The 22,531-nt window shown below is 37.3% G+C and overlaps 4 non-coding genes across 4 annotated transcripts; all 4 read right to left on the reverse strand.

Moving 5' to 3' along the window:
* Nucleotides 1-17,939: 17,939 nt before the first annotated feature.
* LOC134703195 (U2 spliceosomal RNA) lies at nucleotides 17,940-18,132 on the reverse strand. Its single transcript, XR_010104813.1, has one exon. It is a non-coding gene; the product is annotated as a U2 spliceosomal RNA (small nuclear RNA).
* A 977-nt stretch (nucleotides 18,133-19,109) lies between these two features.
* LOC134703198 (U2 spliceosomal RNA) lies at nucleotides 19,110-19,302 on the reverse strand. The gene has a single exon (XR_010104814.1). It is a non-coding gene; the product is annotated as a U2 spliceosomal RNA (small nuclear RNA).
* A 977-nt stretch (nucleotides 19,303-20,279) lies between these two features.
* LOC134703199 (U2 spliceosomal RNA) lies at nucleotides 20,280-20,472 on the reverse strand. Its single transcript, XR_010104815.1, has one exon. It is a non-coding gene; the product is annotated as a U2 spliceosomal RNA (small nuclear RNA).
* Nucleotides 20,473-21,449: 977 nt separating this feature from the next.
* LOC134703200 (U2 spliceosomal RNA) lies at nucleotides 21,450-21,642 on the reverse strand. The gene has a single exon (XR_010104816.1). It is a non-coding gene; the product is annotated as a U2 spliceosomal RNA (small nuclear RNA).
* Between the last annotated feature and the right edge of the window lie 889 nt (nucleotides 21,643-22,531).

The following is a 22,531-nucleotide window of genomic DNA, read 5'->3' on the forward strand; positions in this document are numbered from 1 at the left end:
TGCACTAGGTTTCGAAGGGCGCTATGTTCAAAAATCTGAAACTAGAGCTCAAAATTCGAAAAAAATGTCCAAAAAATGGGGGTAGGGTCGGCCTATTCCAGGAGTTCTAGAGAAAAATAATGAGGGGTGTCACGGGGAATGACTATATAGGTCTTGTAGAGGAGAAACATGCGCTCCTTTTGCGCTAGGTATCAAAGGGCGCTATGTTCAAAAATCTGAAACTAGAGCTCAAAATTTGAAAAAAATGTCAAAAAATTAGGGGGGTCGGCCTATTCCAGGGCTTCTAGAGAAAAATAATGAGGGGTGTCACGGGGAATGACTATATAGGTCTTGTAGAGGAGAAACAGGCGCTTCTTTTGCGCTAGGTATCGAAGGGCGCTATGTTCAAAAATCTGAAACTAGAGCTCAAAATTCGAAAAAAATGTCAAAAAATTAGGAGGGTGGGCCTATTCTAGGACTTCTAGAGAAAAATAATGAGGGGTGTCACGGGGTATGACTATATAGGTCTTGTAGAGGAGAAACAGGCGCTTCTATTGCACTAGGTACCGAAGGGCGCTATGTTCAAAAATCTGAAACTAGAGCTCAAAATTCGAAAAAAATGTCCAAAAAATGGGGGTAGGGTCGGCCTATTCCAGGAGTTCTAGAGAAAAATAATGAGGGGTGTCACGGGGTATGACTATATAGGTCTTGTAGAAGAGAAACAGGCGCTTCTTTTGCACTAGGTTTCGAAGGGCGCTATGTTCAAAAATCTGAAACTAGAGCTCAAAATTCGAAAAAAATGTCCAAAAAATGGGGGTAGGGTCGGCCTATTCCAGGAGTTCTAGAGAAAAATAATGAGGGGTGTCACGGGGAATGACTATATAGGTCTTGTAGAGGAGAAACATGCGCTCCTTTTGCGCTAGGTATCAAAGGGCGCTATGTTCAAAAATCTGAAACTAGAGCTCAAAATTTGAAAAAAATGTCAAAAAATTAGGGGGGTCGGCCTATTCCAGGGCTTCTAGAGAAAAATAATGAGGGGTGTCACGGGGAATGACTATATAGGTCTTGTAGAGGAGAAACAGGCGCTTCTTTTGCGCTAGGTATCGAAGGGCGCTATGTTCAAAAATCTGAAACTAGAGCTCAAAATTCGAAAAAAATGTCAAAAAATTAGGAGGGTGGGCCTATTCTAGGACTTCTAGAGAAAAATAATGAGGGGTGTCACGGGGTATGACTATATAGGTCTTGTAGAGGAGAAACAGGCGCTTCTATTGCACTAGGTACCGAAGGGCGCTATGTTCAAAAATCTGAAACTAGAGCTCAAAATTCGAAAAAAATGTCCAAAAAATGGGGGTAGGGTCGGCCTATTCCAGGAGTTCTAGAGAAAAATAATGAGGGGTGTCACGGGGTATGACTATATAGGTCTTGTAGAAGAGAAACAGGCGCTTCTTTTGCACTAGGTTTCGAAGGGCGCTATGTTCAAAAATCTGAAACTAGAGCTCAAAATTCGAAAAAAATGTCCAAAAAATGGGGGTAGGGTCGGCCTATTCCAGGAGTTCTAGAGAAAAATAATGAGGGGTGTCACGGGGAATGACTATATAGGTCTTGTAGAGGAGAAACATGCGCTCCTTTTGCGCTAGGTATCAAAGGGCGCTATGTTCAAAAATCTGAAACTAGAGCTCAAAATTTGAAAAAAATGTCAAAAAATTAGGGGGGTCGGCCTATTCCAGGGCTTCTAGAGAAAAATAATGAGGGGTGTCACGGGGAATGACTATATAGGTCTTGTAGAGGAGAAACAGGCGCTTCTTTTGCGCTAGGTATCGAAGGGCGCTATGTTCAAAAATCTGAAACTAGAGCTCAAAATTCGAAAAAAATGTCAAAAAATTAGGAGGGTGGGCCTATTCTAGGACTTCTAGAGAAAAATAATGAGGGGTGTCACGGGGTATGACTATATAGGTCTTGTAGAGGAGAAACAGGCGCTTCTATTGCACTAGGTACCGAAGGGCGCTATGTTCAAAAATCTGAAACTAGAGCTCAAAATTCGAAAAAAATGTCCAAAAAATGGGGGTAGGGTCGGCCTATTCCAGGAGTTCTAGAGAAAAATAATGAGGGGTGTCACGGGGTATGACTATATAGGTCTTGTAGAAGAGAAACAGGCGCTTCTTTTGCACTAGGTTTCGAAGGGCGCTATGTTCAAAAATCTGAAACTAGAGCTCAAAATTCGAAAAAAATGTCCAAAAAATGGGGGTAGGGTCGGCCTATTCCAGGAGTTCTAGAGAAAAATAATGAGGGGTGTCACGGGGAATGACTATATAGGTCTTGTAGAGGAGAAACATGCGCTCCTTTTGCGCTAGGTATCAAAGGGCGCTATGTTCAAAAATCTGAAACTAGAGCTCAAAATTTGAAAAAAATGTCAAAAAATTAGGGGGGTCGGCCTATTCCAGGGCTTCTAGAGAAAAATAATGAGGGGTGTCACGGGGAATGACTATATAGGTCTTGTAGAGGAGAAACAGGCGCTTCTTTTGCGCTAGGTATCGAAGGGCGCTATGTTCAAAAATCTGAAACTAGAGCTCAAAATTCGAAAAAAATGTCAAAAAATTAGGAGGGTGGGCCTATTCTAGGACTTCTAGAGAAAAATAATGAGGGGTGTCACGGGGTATGACTATATAGGTCTTGTAGAGGAGAAACAGGCGCTTCTATTGCACTAGGTACCGAAGGGCGCTATGTTCAAAAATCTGAAACTAGAGCTCAAAATTCGAAAAAAATGTCCAAAAAATGGGGGTAGGGTCGGCCTATTCCAGGAGTTCTAGAGAAAAATAATGAGGGGTGTCACGGGGTATGACTATATAGGTCTTGTAGAAGAGAAACAGGCGCTTCTTTTGCACTAGGTTTCGAAGGGCGCTATGTTCAAAAATCTGAAACTAGAGCTCAAAATTCGAAAAAAATGTCCAAAAAATGGGGGTAGGGTCGGCCTATTCCAGGAGTTCTAGAGAAAAATAATGAGGGGTGTCACGGGGAATGACTATATAGGTCTTGTAGAGGAGAAACATGCGCTCCTTTTGCGCTAGGTATCAAAGGGCGCTATGTTCAAAAATCTGAAACTAGAGCTCAAAATTTGAAAAAAATGTCAAAAAATTAGGGGGGTCGGCCTATTCCAGGGCTTCTAGAGAAAAATAATGAGGGGTGTCACGGGGAATGACTATATAGGTCTTGTAGAGGAGAAACAGGCGCTTCTTTTGCGCTAGGTATCGAAGGGCGCTATGTTCAAAAATCTGAAACTAGAGCTCAAAATTCGAAAAAAATGTCCAAAAAACGGGGGTAGGGTCGGCCTATTCAAGGAGTTCTAGAGAAAAATAATGAGGGGTGTCACGGGGTATGACTATATAGGTCTTGTAGAGGAGAAACAGGCGCTTCTATTGCACTAGGTACCGAAGGGCGCTATGTTCAAAAATCTGAAACTAGAGCTCAAAATTCGAAAAAAATGTCAAAAAATTAGGAGGGTGGGCCTATTCTAGGACTTCTAGAGAAAAATAATGAGGGGTGTCACGGGGTATGACTATATAGGTCTTGTAGAAGAGAAACAGGCGCTTCTTTTGCACTAGGTTTCGAAGGGCGCTATGTTCAAAAATCTGAAACTAGAGCTCAAAATTCGAAAAAAATGTCAAAAAATTAGAAGGGTGGGCCTATTCTAGGACTTCTAGAGAAAAATAATGAGGGGTGTCACGGGGTATGACTATATAGGTCTTGTAGAGGAGAAACAGGCGCTTCTATTGCACTAGGTACCGAAGGGCGCTATGTTCAAAAATCTGAAACTAGAGCTCAAAATTCGAAAACAATGTCCACAAATGGGGGTAGGGTCGGCCTATTCCAGGAGTTCTAGAGTAAAAGAATGAGGGGTGTCACGGGGAATGACTATATAGGTCTTGTAGAGGAGAAACAGGCGCTCCTTTTGCGCTAGGTATCAAAGGGCGCTATGTTCAAAAATCTGAAACTAGAGATCAAAATTCGAAAAAAATGTCAAAAAATTAGGAGGGTCGGCCTATTCCAGGGCTTCTAGAGAAAAATAATGAGGGGTGTCACGGGGAATGACTATATAGGTCTTGTAGAGGAGAAACAGGCGCTCCTTTTGCGCTAGGTATCAAAGGGCGCTATGTTCAAAAATCTGAAACTAGAGATCAAAATTTGAAAAAAATGTCAAAAAATTAGGGGGGTCGGCCTATTCCAGGGCTTCTAAGAGAAAAATAATGAGGGGTGTCACGGGGAATGACTATATAGGTCTTGTAGAGGAGAAACAGGCGCTTCTTTTGCGCTAGGTATCGAAAGGCGCTATGTTCAAAAATCTGAAACTAGAGCTCAAAATTCGAAAAAAATGTCCAAAAAATTAGGAGGGTGGGCCTATTCTAGGACTTCTAGAGAAAAATAATGAGGGGTGTCACGGGGTATGACTATATAGGTCTTGTAGAGGAGAAACAGGCGCTTCTATTGCACTAGGTACCGAAGGGCGCTATGTTCAAAAATCTGAAACTAGAGCTCAAAATTCGAAAAAAATGTCAAAAAAATGGGGGTAGGGTCGGCCTATTCCAGGAGTTCTAGAGAAAAATAATAAGGGGTGTCACGGTGTATGACTATACAGGTCTTGTAGAGGAGAAACAAGCGCTTCTTTTGCACTAGGTATCGAAGGGCGCTATGTTCAAAAATCTGAAACTAGAGCTCAAAATTCAAAAAAAAAGGCAAAAAATTAGGGGGTCAGCCAGTAGCGGCATAACACAAAAAAAAATCATCATAAATACCAGACGCGCGTTTCATCTGGCTCAGTATCTTTAATTGTTTTTCCATAGGCGATAATGGTAACGTTTTTTCCTGTAGCTCAGTCCATATCGTATATTGGATATGTATGATAGCTTGTTTCGAAGCTGTGACATTTTCACATATGTGGTTAAATTTTCGGGGTACGAAGTGAGATTACTTTTTCCGTAAATTAGCAAACCCCGAACATCCTTTTGTGATGCGGCTCCTTGTTGTAAAATATCCCCTTTTTAACACAATAAGTTCTATGAAAATTTAATACTTTGAACACATTCAATAGCTCCATAGTTTTTACACATTTATTCTATGTTCCTCTACTTTCCTAATCACCACAAATAATTAAGTTCAGTCATTTGTTAAAATTATAAACATGTCCAATATCACTACACAGAGATTTTTTCTTTACACGTGACTTTTGAGTTCCTCATTTCAAGGCGCATTAGGGATGTTGTCCCATCTACAAAGACTCATTAGTGACGCTCGAATCAAAATAATGATTGAAAGGCCAAAGTAAAGGACGAAGTTGAAGAACATTGAGAACATAACATTCCTAGTAGTTTTGCCAAATACAGGTAAGACAGTCTATTCCTGGTGTAGAAAAACCTTAGCTTTTTCAAAAATTCAAAACGGTATTAATTTATAAGATTATATCAATGATAAGCCAAGTCAACACAAGTGCTGACTACTGGGCTGGTGATACCCGGGGGGAAATAAATCTCTACCAGCAATGGCATCGACTCAGTGGTTGCATTTTAAGTTTTAACTCATCATAGATACCAGTATTTAAATTTTATATTTACGCCAGACGCGCATTTCGTCTACAATATATCAGTGAATGTCCTGTGTAGGGAAAACAGGTGCATCGTTTTCGTAAGACTTTAAAGGGTGCTATAGATAAAGGAAGATGTGGTGTGAGTGCCAATGAGACAACTCTCCATCCAAATAACAATTTAAAAAGTAAACCATTATAGGTTAAAGTACGGCCTTCAACACGGAGCCTTGGCTCACACCGAACAACAAGCTATAAATGGCCCCAACATTACTAGTGTAAAACCATTCAAACGGGAAAACCAACGGTCTAATCTATATAAACAAACGAGAAACGAGAAACACGTATATATTACATAAACAAACGACAACTACTGTACATCAGATTCCTGACTTAGGACAGGTGCAAACATTTGCAGCGGGATCAAACGTTTTAATGGATCCAAACCTTCTCCCTTTTTCTGAGACAATAGCATAACATCACAACATAGAAAAACACACGATAAAATATCAATTGGCAGACTTAACTCAATCAAAAAACGTATGATTACACAATGAACGAATATATTTGATCTGCAATATCTGAATACAAATCCAAAGTTAATTAAATATTAGAGACAGAAATTCATGAACAAAAAGCTAACAAACAAATTTAAACAAAGCCATGGCAGGACATCACTGAGAAATATTTAACCCTTCGAAAATATTGATCAAAATTCACTTTAGAAAAAAACCGGTTTTAAAAAATATAATTATAATCGTGAAGTTTATACAAGTGCAGTAAAAATAATGCAATGTTCAATTTTGTCGAAAGGAACTAAAAACTTTTAATGAAAAACTCCACTGTCAGACAAGAATGCGAAAACCAAAAAAAACATATCATAGTCAGCAAAGACTAATTTTCAATTTCTTGTCATATAAAGTCATAATTTCTCCATCCGAATAACATGACAAAAGAGTTTGTAAAATGTGTTACGTAAATACTGATAAAAAAATGCTGATTACTGGCTGATTTTCTTTTTCAAGGGTATGTCGAAAAGAAAACGACGAAGATAAAAAGAACTTTAATGCGAATGGCAGCTGGTATATAACCAAATTGGAATTGAAATTAAAAAAACACTCTTTATTTTTTTATGATATAATTTGTTAAAATAGAACTAGTTTAACACTATTTAAAAATCACCTGAGTTTGATCAATAATTATCGACTCGATAAGTTCTTATCTGCACATGCAGCTCCTGTACCCGTACACAGCAAAACATGTGTTTCATCCTCAATGTTTTCAACATTTTAAATAACCAAGTTTATAAAGTTATGTGATTGACACCATGAAATAGGTCCTCCACAACTCATAACCGCAGCAAGATGGCAGATTATCAGCATGAGAGAGACAGGAATGTTGCTGTGACAAGTGTACGTATTGTCGTTCATCACTTTTCTACTATAAGTCGTTTAGAGATTAAAAATTAGGCAATACACGATATAAAAGACTATCCGAGATCAAAAAGACCCCCTATGCCACCTGCTAGGGAAAATCAAGCATGATGAAGCTTAGTCAGAAAGAAACCCATGGCATACAATACAATCCTGAAAAGAGAGAGGTGGGCATACAGGAGCCTTTTAACAATAATTGTTCGAGATTGAATCATCTCTACTGGTTATTGTGCGATAAGACCATTTCAGGGACGTTTGCTTACGAACAGACACACAGTTATCCGTATCAAATGTAGTGCAGAGCTCGCCAAAATTGGAAATTAGCATCGTGGAGGAAGATCCAATGTTCAAATGGAATTCGGTTCATCTTCCTTGGCCCGATCGTGGCTCGGATTTGAACCATATCGAGCATATTTGGGACACTTTTGGGCGGAAAGTGCACAAAAGGACACACCAGTACAAACACATCATGAAATAAGCAATGCCCTTCATCAGAAATGGTTGCTGCTACCTTAACAACATATTAGCCGATTTATGGCAGGAATCAAAAGACGTTAAGATGCGATAATTCGTTTGATTGGAGGCTGCGCACAAAGTACTAATTGTTTGGCGTATAACGACCAACCATGATGCGAACAGTCATCTGAAGATTAATTTTGAAATACCTGACATTGTAAAGTTCGACTACAGTAAAAGTTGAAAAATGCATTTTTTGTACAAAAAAAACACTACATTTTGTTATTAAAATTGTGGTTGCCAATGTTATTATAAACTATGTTTCAATAATATCCTACAAATATTTTATTATATTTCATCCTAAAAAAAAGGCTGATTTTTCAAGTTTTAAAAAATCAAGGTGTTGCAATACTTTTTCCATGTGTATATATAATACAACCGTGCGTAAGATGGGTCCATTAGGGTTGTTAACTAAGCGTCTTTTTGAAATAAGTCACTCTCCTATTGCAAATAAGCAGTCGATGCTCAACATAAGAATACAACGACTCGCAACTATGTAAGTTAAAGAACATAGGTTGTTAACTATGCACTATATAACCGACTTCATCTAGTCAGCCGTTTAACAAACTCGACGTAAATTCGAGAAACGATGCTTGATCGTTGTTCGTTTGAGTGAAACTTGGATTACAGTTCTGTTTCAACAGAATAAAGAATTCACGTTTATTCTTCGCATCATTTATGTTTTACTTGCCAATATGACTAAGTGCCGCCCAAGACCAAGAAGTTGTGATGATCCAGGTTGCTTTTCATACCATATTCAAGTCAAGCATTTTCATAAAACTATGGACGGAAAAGATTACCGAATTCAACAACAAAGAGATCAAAGTACTATGCATAATACACTGCGTTGATGTCGATCCCGTAAGATTTGAGGAAACTCGAGTTTTTCTCGACCACTGAGATCATACCATGATGGGGAAGATGAACTAATACTTTAAGTTCAAATATATTCGCACTTGCGTGATTGGTACTTTAGATGATCTCATTAACAAACAAAAACACCACCAAACAGAGACCGACTTAGGACATGTGGCCGCAACTTTTAAGAAATATGAAAGATAATAAGGTGAAGTGTAACTTGTATGCAGACATACTAATTATACAGCAGGGTCAGTTCCGCGTGATTACCAATTCCAGAGTTTTAACAATGAGGAAAAACAGGGTTCCCGAACTTCTGAATACCGCGTATCGCATCTATAGTCGTATAATTGGGGTGATGTAAATGATCTCTTGGAGGAATTGAAAGGTATTGTCATTTATTTCTTGGTTCAAACAATAAGACATGGAGTCACAACCTCTATTTTCAAACATAAAGGTTCGTGGGTCCATCTCTGTTTCTGGGAGACCAAATTTTCGGCTCTTCATTCACACCATTTGCGAGTATTATCTTCTCTGGAACAACGATAGTCTGTCGGAAGGATACGCGACTGATCACGTGTTAAAAGAGAGCCATACCACTTGCACGTAAAAGACAACTTGTTAGCTTCCAAAAAAGAGCAGGCTAATGGCGCTACAAGGCAGCACTCGCACAATAAAAGTAAAAAGGGGTATGATTACTAGTAATTTAACTCATAATAATAATAACTTGTTTCCGAAATAACTATGCTTAAACTAACATCTCTAGATGGTCTATATTCTTGATGATTCTCCAAGACTGTAAAGGTTATGAGAATGTAAAGGTTACTACTTGTAATCAATGATTCAGCGGTTTTCTTTGATAAATCAGAGTAACTACTATGAATATATGCTGCATTCTATTAAACAAGAGATGTCAACGTGCATCAATTTAATTGGCGTGCCGGTGCTATTGAGAGGAGTGACTTGCGGGTACACATTGTCTGTAGGTGAAATTATGATATGTATCGGTGTATTAGAGGCAGTAACATGGCTACCTTAAAAAAACGATAGTATTGACGGGTAAGTTATAACTAGATGAGTGTGAGGATTGAATAAAAAAAATCTAATTTGACGGATTTCTTAATCTTAACGAACAATTACTGATTTGTTTGCTAAATCTCTTCCACCACCTTTTTATACGAGCAATCTTCTGCAATTTTATCATGATGACCTATACAAATGTCATTTTTTTGTGAGTATGAATCTAAAATTTCTCAATTTTTATATCGAAACTATCCAGTTATGTATTCAAAATTCTTGTAAGTGCTCGTTCATTTCCGGAACAAATGGCTTTTAGCTTTGTATTACTTTTCCTTTCTTAAAATAGAAATAAAGGACTTCTTAAATATGTGAGAGATGTATTAATCATAGAAAGATGTCAAAGTGACGTGACATTACATTGAGTGCGGCACATAGTAAACGCCAAGTGTGTGGTATTTACGAGAGGTATGAGTATGATGCAACGTATTACCCTCAATTTTTAAGGTTTCAATATCTACTCTAATTTGTCTCAACACATCTCACTCCGTGAATCTATTCAATTTCTCTTTCTTGTTCTTCTTGTTTTGCTTACCAAACATTCATTACCTGGATCTCATCTGCCGTTTTATTTTCGTGAAGTTAACAAATCAATGGTTCTGCATGTTTGAATTTGTGGTCATACTTGTCCAGCTTGTTCATTATTTTATTTTCACGTTCTTTTATTGCTGCATCATATTTTATTTGCATCCATTTTATATCCGTTTCAGACGTGCTTTTGAATGAACCAACATTTCATTACAGCATCCGAAATGGCCCTCAGAGCTTTCAGGATGGTGATATTGTGGTCATTCATGTTCCAGTATCTGAAGAAACTATTCTTGATCGTCCTTTTTATCAATGACCCTTTCTGTTGTTGCTTTCCCTGAAAAGTGTTATTCAAGTTAGATGACCGTTTCCGATGGATTTGGGCTCTTTTTGGTGAGTCGTCCAAGTTCGTCCCAAAGATGTCCCATTGGCGATAATCTGAAGACAATACTGGCCACGGCAACACTCGAATGCGATTATTCTCCAAAATTCATTAAAATGTGTTTACAACGGGCGTTTTCTGTTAAAAATGTAGTTTAACGATGCCTTCGGAGAAACGGGAGAACTAGTGGAGCCAGAATTTCGTTCCTATACCCTTTTGCATTTAGGTTTCCTTCACTAATTGTCAGATCGGGGCGTTCCTGGTAGGTTATCCATCCCATACCATTAATTCGCCACCCTAAAGCCAATTTGTTTCCTGTACGCACGCATCAAAAAGCATGCCTTGTACCTGCGGTAGACCATGTCTCTGCCATCGACAAATGTCAAGTTGAATTTCGATTCAGCGGTAAAAAGGATTAGTCTCCATGTTAGTCTATGTAATCGAATCCTTACCCTCTCCATTTAACTCGCGACATCCTTCGATTCTGCGTAAGGATAGTTCACTTCAACGAACGACGAGCTCTTAGGCTGCCCAGATGAAGTCGATTACAAACTGTTTGCGCATATAGCCTATTTTTGTTTCTTCCACGAGTTTCTCCAAATCGATTACGGAGATGAATAATGTGGATTTGCCAATCTTCACATAACTTCGTTTCACGTGAGTTGCAACCTCGGGGATGTTAAAATGTTGTACCAGTATCTCTAAGACGAGTCTTTAGCGCCTTTCAAAGTCATTCTAGAGACATTGAATAGTGCTCGATACATTTAATGATCAAAAGGACAACTCAGTTCCATCTCTATAAAGGTAAATGGTTGAAAAAATGCGTATTTGTTTGAAATCGGAAAATGGCGAAAAGTTATCTTCGAATTTAAAAGAAAATACTAAATGATCATGAATAGATTATTCAGGTCATTAGTTTTAATCGTGAAAATATTACAAACTATTAATATATTAAATATATTTTACTTAAAAAGCAAAGTAATGTTTCTTTTTTTATATATACACATGGAAAAAAGTATTGCAAAATACTAATTTTGTAAAACTTGAATAATCAGCCTTTATTTTGGATGGAATATGATAAAATATTTGTAAAATAATATTGAAACATAGTTAATGAAAACATTGGCATTTTAACGAACAAAAACTGTTTGAAATTTTTTTTTATTTATCTAACCACAATTCTAAAAACAAAATGAGGTGTTTTTTTGTACAAAAAACTGCATTTTGCAACTTTCACTGTAGTCGAACTTTACAATGTCAGACATTTCAAAATTAATCTTAAGATGATTGTTCACATCACGGTTAATCGTTATACGCCAAAGAAATAGTACTTTGTGCGCAGTCTCCATTTAAACGGTCAACCGCCACTTAACGTCTTATGATTTCTGCCATAAATCGACTAATTTGTTGCTTAGGTAGCAGTAACCATTTCTGAAGTAGGGGATTGTTTATTTCATCACGTGTTTGGACTGGGATGTCCTTTTGTGCAAATTACGCCCAATAGTGTCCCATACATCCTTGATATGGTTCAAATCCGGGCTATGATTGGACCAAGGAAGATAAACAGAATTCCATTTGAACAATGGATCTTCCTCCACGATGCTTATTTCCAATTTTGGTCAGCTCTGCACTACATTTGATATGGATAACTGTGTGTCTGTTCGTAAGCAAACGTCCCTGAAATGGTCTTATGGCACAATAACCAGTAGAGATGATTCAATCTCGAACAATTATTGTAAAAAGGCTCCTGTATGCCCACCCCTCTCTTTTCAGGATTGTATTGTATGCCATGGGTTTCTTTCTGACTAAGCTTCATCATGCTTGATTTTCCCTAGCAGGTGGCATAGGGGGTCTTTTTTTTTTTTTTTTATCTCGGATAGTCTTTTATATCGTGTATTGCCTGATTTTTATTCTCTAAACGACTTATAGTGGAAAAGTGATGACCGACAATACGTACAGTTGTCACAGCGACATTCCTGCCTCTCTCATGCTGATAATCTGCCATCTTGCTGCGGTTAAGAGTTGTGGAGGATCTATTTCAAGGTGTCAATAACATAACTTTATAAACTTGGTTATTTAAAGTGTTGTAAACAATGAGGATAAAACACATGTTTTGCTGTGTACAGGTACAGTAGCTGCATGTGCAGATAAAAACTTATCGAGTCGATAATTATTGATCAAACTCAGGTGATATTTAAATAGTGTTTAACTAGTTCTATTTTAACAAATTATATCATGAAAAAAACAAGTGTTTTTTTAATTTCAATTCCAATTTGGTTATTTACCAGCTGGCATTCGCACTAAAATTTTTTCAACTTCGTCGTTTTCTTTTCGACATACCCTTGAAAAAGAAAATCAGCCAGTAATCAGTATTTTTTTATCAGTATTTACATAACATATTTTACAAAATACTTTTTTCCATGTGTATACATGTACATCTATTTTTATCAGACAACACCCGTACGTGGACGAGGGTACTTATACCGTCTTTAAGGTTGTGGCGCTTGTATTGTCATTGATAAAGTTAACTGGTCTGTATGTAGTTTTACTATCATACTTTTTTAACAATGCAGTATTCTTTGCTGATTTTGGTTATCTGGTACAAAACCTCTGATATGAAAAAAGCTTTTGAAAGAATGAAAAGTAGACTGTCTATTAAGTCTGTAAGTGTATATAGAACTTTAGGTTATATACCAGCTGGCATTCGCACTAAAGTTCTTTCATCTTTGTCGTTTTCTTTTCGACATACCTTGAAAAAGAAAATCAGCCAGTAATCAGCATTCTTTTTATCAGTATTTACATAACACATTTTACAAACTCTTTTATCATGTTATTCGGACGGGGAAATTATGACTTTATATGACAAGATTTTGAAAATTAGTTTTTACTGACTCTGATATGTTGGGTTTTTGTTTTTTTGTTTTTCGCGTTCTTGTCCGACAGTTGATTTTTTTTTTTAGTTCCTTTCGACAAATTGAACATAGCACCTTTTGAAGTCTTACGCAAACGATGCGCCTGTCTTCCCTTCACAGGACATTCACTGATATATTGTAGACGAAACGCCCGTCTGGCGTAAATATTAAATTAAAATACTGGTATCTATGATGAGTTTAAACTTAAAATGCAACCTCTGAGTCGATGCCACTGCTGGTAGAGATTTATTTCCCCGAGGGTATCACCATCCCAGTAGTTGGCACTTGTCTTGACTTGGCTTATCATTAATATAATCTTATAAATTAACTCCGCTTTGAATTTTTGAAAAAAACAAAAGTTTTTCTACACCAGGAATAAACTGTCTTACCTGTATTTGGCAAAACTGCTAGGAATGTTTGGTTCTCAATGATCTTCAACTTCGTTCTTTATTTTGGCCTTTCAACCATTATTTTGATTCGAGCTTCACTAATGAGTCTTTTGTAGACGAAACGCGCGTCTGGTATTTATGATGAGGTTTTTTTTGTTATGCCGCTGCTGGGTGATCCCCCTAATTTATTGACATTTTGTTCGAATTTTGAGCTCTAGTTTCAGATTTTTGAACAAAGTGCCCTTCGATACCTAGCGGAAAAAAAGCGCATGTTTCTCCTCTACAAGACCTTTATAGTCATACCCCGTGACACTCCTCATTATTTTTCTCTAGAAGCCCTGGAATTGGCCGACCCCCCTAATTTTTTGACATTTTTTCAAATTTTGAGCTCTAGTTTCAGATTTTTTAACATAGCACCCTTTGATACCTAGTGCAAAAGGAGCGCCTGTTTCTCCTCTACAAGACATTTATAGTAATTCTCCGTGACACCCCTCATTATTTGTCTCTAGAACTCCTGGAATAGGCCGACCCTACCCCCATTTTTTGAACATTTTTTTCGAATTTTAAGCTCTAGTTTCAGATTTTTGAACATAGCGCCCTTCGAAACCTAGTGCAAAAGAAGCGCCTGTTTCTCTTCTACAAGACCTATATAGTCATACCCCGTGACACCCCTCATTATTTTTCTCTAGAACTCCTGGAATAGGCCGACCCTACCCCCATTTTTTGGACATTTTTTTCGAATTTTGAGCTCTAGTTTCAGATTTTTGAACATAGCGCCCTTCGATACCTAGCGCAAAAGAAGCGCCTGTTTCTCCTCTACAAGACCTATATAGTCATTCCCCGTGACACCCCTCATTATTTTTCTCTAGAAGCCCTGGAATAGGCCGACCCTCCTAATTTTTTGACATTTTTTTCGAATTTTGATCTCTAGTTTCAGATTTTTGAACATAGCGCCCTTTGATACCTAGCGCAAAAGGAGCGCCTGTTTCTCCTCTACAAGACCTATATAGTCATTCCCCGTGACACCCCTCATTCTTTTACTCTAGAACTCCTGGAATAGGCCGACCCTACCCCCATTTGTGGACATTGTTTTCGAATTTTGAGCTCTAGTTTCAGATTTTTGAACATAGCGCCCTTCGGTACCTAGTGCAATAGAAGCGCCTGTTTCTCCTCTACAAGACCTATATAGTCATACCCCGTGACACCCCTCATTATTTTTCTCTAGAAGTCCTAGAATAGGCCCACCCTTCTAATTTTTTGACATTTTTTTCGAATTTTGAGCTCTAGTTTCAGATTTTTGAACATAGCGCCCTTCGAAACCTAGTGCAAAAGAAGCGCCTGTTTCTCTTCTACAAGACCTATATAGTCATACCCCGTGACACCCCTCATTATTTTTCTCTAGAAGTCCTAGAATAGGCCCACCCTCCTAATTTTTTGACATTTTTTTCGAATTTTGAGCTCTAGTTTCAGATTTTTGAACATAGCGCCCTTCGGTACCTAGTGCAATAGAAGCGCCTGTTTCTCCTCTACAAGACCTATATAGTCATACCCCGTGACACCCCTCATTATTTTTCTCTAGAACTCCTTGAATAGGCCGACCCTACCCCCGTTTTTTGGACATTTTTTTCGAATTTTGAGCTCTAGTTTCAGATTTTTGAACATAGCGCCCTTCGATACCTAGCGCAAAAGAAGCGCCTGTTTCTCCTCTACAAGACCTATATAGTCATTCCCCGTGACACCCCTCATTATTTTTCTCTAGAAGCCCTGGAATAGGCCGACCCCCCTAATTTTTTGACATTTTTTTCAAATTTTGAGCTCTAGTTTCAGATTTTTGAACATAGCGCCCTTTGATACCTAGCGCAAAAGGAGCGCATGTTTCTCCTCTACAAGACCTATATAGTCATTCCCCGTGACACCCCTCATTATTTTTCTCTAGAAGTCCTAGAATAGGCCCACCCTCCTAATTTTTTGACATTTTTTTCGAATTTTGAGCTCTAGTTTCAGATTTTTGAACATAGCGCCCTTCGAAACCTAGTGCAAAAGAAGCGCCTGTTTCTCTTCTACAAGACCTATATAGTCATACCCCGTGACACCCCTCATTATTTTTCTCTAGAACTCCTGGAATAGGCCGACCCTACCCCCATTTTTTGGACATTTTTTTCGAATTTTGAGCTCTAGTTTCAGATTTTTGAACATAGCGCCCTTCGGTACCTAGTGCAATAGAAGCGCCTGTTTCTCCTCTACAAGACCTATATAGTCATACCCCGTGACACCCCTCATTATTTTTCTCTAGAAGTCCTAGAATAGGCCCACCCTCCTAATTTTTTGACATTTTTTTCGAATTTTGAGCTCTAGTTTCAGATTTTTGAACATAGCGCCCTTCGATACCTAGCGCAAAAGAAGCGCCTGTTTCTCCTCTACAAGACCTATATAGTCATTCCCCGTGACACCCCTCATTATTTTTCTCTAGAAGCCCTGGAATAGGCCGACCCCCCTAATTTTTTGACATTTTTTTTCAAATTTTGAGCTCTAGTTTCAGATTTTTGAACATAGCGCCCTTTGATACCTAGCGCAAAAGGAGCGCCTGTTTCTCCTCTACAAGACCTATATAGTCATTCCCCGTGACACCCCTCATTATTTTTCTCTAGAACTCCTGGAATAGGCCGACCCTACCCCCATTTTTTGGACATTTTTTTCGAATTTTGAGCTCTAGTTTCAGATTTTTGAACATAGCGCCCTTCGAAACCTAGTGCAAAAGAAGCGCCTGTTTCTCTTCTACAAGACCTATATAGTCATACCCCGTGACACCCCTCATTATTTTTCTCTAGAACTCCTGGAATAGGCCGACCCTACCCCCATTTTTTGGACATTTTTTTCGAATTTTGAGCTCTAGTTTCAGATTTTTGAACATAGCGCCCTTCGGTACCTAGTGCAATAGAAGCGCCTGTTTCTCCTCTACAAGACCTATATAGTCATACCCCGTGACACCCCTCATTATTTTTCTCTAGAAGTCCTAGAATAGGCCCACCCTCCTAATTTTTTGACATTTTTTTCGAATTTTGAGCTCTAGTTTCAGATTTTTGAACATAGCGCCCTTCGATACCTAGCGCAAAAGAAGCGCCTGTTTCTCCTCTACAAGACCTATATAGTCATTCCCCGTGACACCCCTCATTATTTTTCTCTAGAAGCCCTGGAATAGGCCGACCCCCCTAATTTTTTGACATTTTTTTCAAATTTTGAGCTCTAGATTACACAATGACATAAAAGGTGCTATATTTTACAGAGTAGGACTACTTTTACATACGTTCTAAATTGAAGAGGGTGCATAGGTGGCCCTACACCTACAAATAATCCGTTGATAGATGCATAGTTATTGTTGTACTGAATATTAGCCTAAAAAGTTATGCGACTTGTTAAATCAATAGATTGGATAAAAAACATTTCAAAATTGAGTTAAAATTGCTATATTTTAACTGATTTTCTGCCTTTTTGAATATTTTTTTATTTAACGGCCGTTGTTGTCTTATTCTGTTTTTTGGTTTCTCGATATATCGCCTTATTGTTCGCTGGCTTATTGTTCGCTAGCTATTGTTCGCTAGCTTCTGCCTGGTCAAAACAACATGACAATTTTAATTCATTCTATGTCCGACGAACGCAGATTTCAAAGCCTTGAAAATTTCATTGATCACAAAATAAATTCAACGCTTTTTCACAATCAGCACGGACTTTTCACTCTGTCGTTTAAATAAAAAACACACAAACAGTTCATCTGTTCTATTTTTTAAAGGAATTAACCGGTACAGCTATGTTTAAATTAATTTTAAAAGGAGGAAAAAACTTACCGGCCGACTGTAGTTTCCATCGTTTGCCCTCGTTCTGAGGCGACGTCGCTATTAACGATGATTGAAACAGTAGAAGGGGACGTAATTCTTTTCCCCGCGTTTTTCCGTAACGCTAAAAATTTATATAGAGTTTGTTTTAAAGGAACGAGAATACATTATTACACTGACATATGCTGTTATGAATACAAGCGAGAGAGAGAAAGAGAAAAAAAAAACCCATCACATTATTAGAAAAGAAAAAAATACTTTTCAGAGAACAGACATAAACAAATAAAATAATATGCGATTTATTTTACATGCGCGAGAAGTAGAATTAATTTACAACAATGAGTAAAACTATACAATACATAACATAAAATAATATAGAAAAAGTATTAGAGAATATTTTACTGGGGCTGTTTCTCAGACTATAGAAGGAGCTATTTTTCTATTTTAATTTTCTCCCCGAAATGGGGAGTGAGCCGATCCTGGAGGTACTGCAATACCAGGCCAACTCGTGGCAAGAGCGGTGCAAGCACCTAACATCTCACCTAGTTGCAAAAATCAGTTTAATATCGAAGTACCCACATGGGGTACGTATCAGATATTAAGCTGATAAGAACAGATACTACACTTTGATCTTAGCCAAAAGGCCGAGAAGCGATACTCAAATGTTTCCGAGTTTCCAAAGCCTATAAATCCTATGTCTTACTCAGACACGGTGTTTTAATTTTAAAACAAGCTACACAAATTTTGCAAATGTATATACAAAAAGCACACGAAACACGAGATCTTGCTTTGCTTTAATTACCCAACAGCATGAAACGATTTCTGCATGACAAAACTGGTGTGAAAATAAAAAAAGCGGCTTGTGAAATACGGCAAGTCGCAATAAAAGGGAGAATGCATTTTTAAACGTATGTCATACGTATACGTATTCGTATTTAATCTTAATCGAACAAAACAACATGACAATTTTAATTCATTCTATGTCCGACGAACGCAGATTTCAAAGCCTTGAAAATTTCATTGATCACAAAATAAATTCAACGCTTTTTCACAATCAGCACGGACTTTTCACTCTGTCGTTTAAATAAAAAACACACAAACAGTTCATCTGTTCTATTTTTTAAAGGAATTAACCGGTACAGCTATGTTTAAATTAATTTTAAAAGGAGGAAAAAACTTACCGGCCGACTGTAGTTTCCATCGTTTGCCCTCGTTCTGAGGCGACGTCGCTATTAACGATGATTGAAACAGTAGAAGGGGACGTAATTCTTTTCCCCGCGTTTTTCCGTAACGCTAAAAATTTATATAGAGTTTGTTTTAAAGGAACGAGAATACATTATTACACTGACATATGCTGTTATGAATACAAGCGAGAGAGAGAAAGAGAAAAAAAAAAACCCATCACATTATTAGAAAAGAAAAAAATACTTTTCAGAGAACAGACATAAACAAATAAAATAATATGCGATTTATTTTACATGCGCGAGAAGTAGAATTAATTTACAACAATGAGTAAAACTATACAATACATAACATAAAATAATATAGAAAAAGTATTAGAGAATATTTTACTGGGGCTGTTTCTCAGACTATAGAAGGAGCTATTTTTCTATTTTAATTTTCTCCCCGAAATGGGGAGTGAGCCGATCCTGGAGGTACTGCAATACCAGGCCAACTCGTGGCAAGAGCGGTGCAAGCACCTAACATCTCACCTAGTTGCAAAAATCAGTTTAATATCGAAGTACCCACATGGGGTACGTATCAGATATTAAGCTGATAAGAACAGATACTACACTTTGATCTTAGCCAAAAGGCCGAGAAGCGATACTCAAATGTTTCCGAGTTTCCAAAGCCTATAAATCCTATGTCTTACTCAGACACGGTGTTTTAATTTTAAAACAAGCTACACAAATTTTGCAAATGTATATACAAAAAGCACACGAAACACGAGATCTTGCTTTGCTTTAATTACCCAACAGCATGAAACGATTTCTGCATGACAAAACTGGTGTGAAAATAAAAAAAGCGGCTTGTGAAATACGGCAAGTCGCAATAAAAGGGAGAATGCATTTTTAAACGTATGTCATACGTATACGTATTCGTATTTAATCTTAATCGAACAAAACAACATGACAATTTTAATTCATTCTATGTCCGACGAACGCAGATTTCAAAGCCTTGAAAATTTCATTGATCACAAAATAAATTCAACGCTTTTTCACAATCAGCACGGACTTTTCACTCTGTCGTTTAAATAAAAAACACACAAACAGTTCATCTGTTCTATTTTTTAAAGGAATTAACCGGTACAGCTATGTTTAAATTAATTTTAAAAGGAGGAAAAAACTTACCGGCCGACTGTAGTTTCCATCGTTTGCCCTCGTTCTGAGGCGACGTCGCTATTAACGATGATTGAAACAGTAGAAGGGGACGTAATTCTTTTCCCCGCGTTTTTCCGTAACGCTAAAAATTTATATAGAGTTTGTTTTAAAGGAACGAGAATACATTATTACACTGACATATGCTGTTATGAATACAAGCGAGAGAGAGAAAGAGAAAAAAAAAAACCCATCACATTATTAGAAAAGAAAAAAATACTTTTCAGAGAACAGACATAAACAAATAAAATAATATGCGATTTATTTTACATGCGCGAGAAGTAGAATTAATTTACAACAATGAGTAAAACTATACAATACATAACATAAAATAATATAGAAAAAGTATTAGAGAATATTTTACTGGGGCTGTTTCTCAGACTATAGAAGGAGCTATTTTTCTATTTTAATTTTCTCCCCGAAATGGGGAGTGAGCCGATCCTGGAGGTACTGCAATACCAGGCCAACTCGTGGCAAGAGCGGTGCAAGCACCTAACATCTCACCTAGTTGCAAAAATCAGTTTAATATCGAAGTACCCACATGGGGTACGTATCAGATATTAAGCTGATAAGAACAGATACTACACTTTGATCTTAGCCAAAAGGCCGAGAAGCGATACTCAAATGTTTCCGAGTTTCCAAAGCCTATAAATCCTATGTCTTACTCAGACACGGTGTTTTAATTTTAAAACAAGCTACACAAATTTTGCAAATGTATATACAAAAAGCACACGAAACACGAGATCTTGCTTTGCTTTAATTACCCAACAGCATGAAACGATTTCTGCATGACAAAACTGGTGTGAAAATAAAAAAAGCGGCTTGTGAAATACGGCAAGTCGCAATAAAAGGGAGAATGCATTTTTAAACGTATGTCATACGTATACGTATTCGTATTTAATCTTAATCGAACAAAACAACATGACAATTTTAATTCATTCTATGTCCGACGAACGCAGATTTCAAAGCCTTGAAAATTTCATTGATCACAAAATAAATTCAACGCTTTTTCACAATCAGCACGGACTTTTCACTCTGTCGTTTAAATAAAAAACACACAAACAGTTCATCTGTTCTATTTTTTAAAGGAATTAACCGGTACAGCTATGTTTAAATTAATTTTAAAAGGAGGAAAAAACTTACCGGCCGACTGTAGTTTCCATCGTTTGCCCTCGTTCTGAGGCGACGTCGCTATTAACGATGATTGAAACAGTAGAAGGGGACGTAATTCTTTTCCCCGCGTTTTTCCGTAACGCTAAAAATTTATATAGAGTTTGTTTTAAAGGAACGAGAATACATTATTACACTGACATATGCTGTTATGAATACAAGCGAGAGAGAGAAAGAGAAAAAAAAAAACCCATCACATTATTAGAAAAGAAAAAAATACTTTTCAGAGAACAGACATAAACAAATAAAATAATATGCGATTTATTTTACATGCGCGAGAAGTAGAATTAATTTACAACAATGAGTAAAACTATACAATACATAACATAAAATAATATAGAAAAAGTATTAGAGAATATTTTACTGGGGCTGTTTCTCAGACTATAGAAGGAGCTATTTTTCTATTTTAATTTTCTCCCCGAAATGGGGAGTGAGCCGATCCTGGAGGTACTGCAATACCAGGCCAACTCGTGGCAAGAGCGGTGCAAGCACCTAACATCTCACCTAGTTGCAAAAATCAGTTTAATATCGAAGTACCCACATGGGGTACGTATCAGATATTAAGCTGATAAGAACAGATACTACACTTTGATCTTAGCCAAAAGGCCGAGAAGCGATACTCAAATGTTTCCGAGTTTCCAAAGCCTATAAATCCTATGTCTTACTCAGACACGGTGTTTTAATTTTAAAACAAGCTACACAAATTTTGCAAATGTATATACAAAAAGCACACGAAACACGAGATCTTGCTTTGCTTTAATTACCCAACAGCATGAAACGATTTCTGCATGACAAAACTGGTGTGAAAATAAAAAAAGCGGCTTGTGAAATACGGCAAGTCGCAATAAAAGGGAGAATGCATTTTTAAACGTATGTCATACGTATACGTATTCGTATTTAATCTTAATCGAACAAAACAACATGACAATTTTAATTCATTCTATGTCCGACGAACGCAGATTTCAAAGCCTTGAAAATTTCATTGATCACAAAATAAATTCAACGCTTTTTCACAATCAGCACGGACTTTTCACTCTGTCGTTTAAATAAAAAACACACAAACAGTTCATCTGTTCTATTTTTTAAAGGAATTAACCGGTACAGCTATGTTTAAATTAATTTTAAAAGGAGGAAAAAACTTACCGGCCGACTGTAGTTTCCATCGTTTGCCCTCGTTCTGAGGCGACGTCGCTATTAACGATGATTGAAACAGTAGAAGGGGACGTAATTCTTTTCCCCGCGTTTTTCCGTAACGCTAAAAATTTATATAGAGTTTGTTTTAAAGGAACGAGAATACATTATTACACTGACATATGCTGTTATGAATACAAGCGAGAGAGAGAAAGAGAAAAAAAAAAACCCATCACATTATTAGAAAAGAAAAAAATACTTTTCAGAGAACAGACATAAACAAATAAAATAATATGCGATTTATTTTACATGCGCGAGAAGTAGAATTAATTTACAACAATGAGTAAAACTATACAATACATAACATAAAATAATA

Source organism: Mytilus trossulus, unplaced genomic scaffold (genome assembly GCF_036588685.1).
Source record: "Mytilus trossulus isolate FHL-02 unplaced genomic scaffold, PNRI_Mtr1.1.1.hap1 h1tg000904l__unscaffolded, whole genome shotgun sequence".
Taxonomy (NCBI): Eukaryota; Metazoa; Mollusca; class Bivalvia; order Mytilida; family Mytilidae; genus Mytilus; species Mytilus trossulus.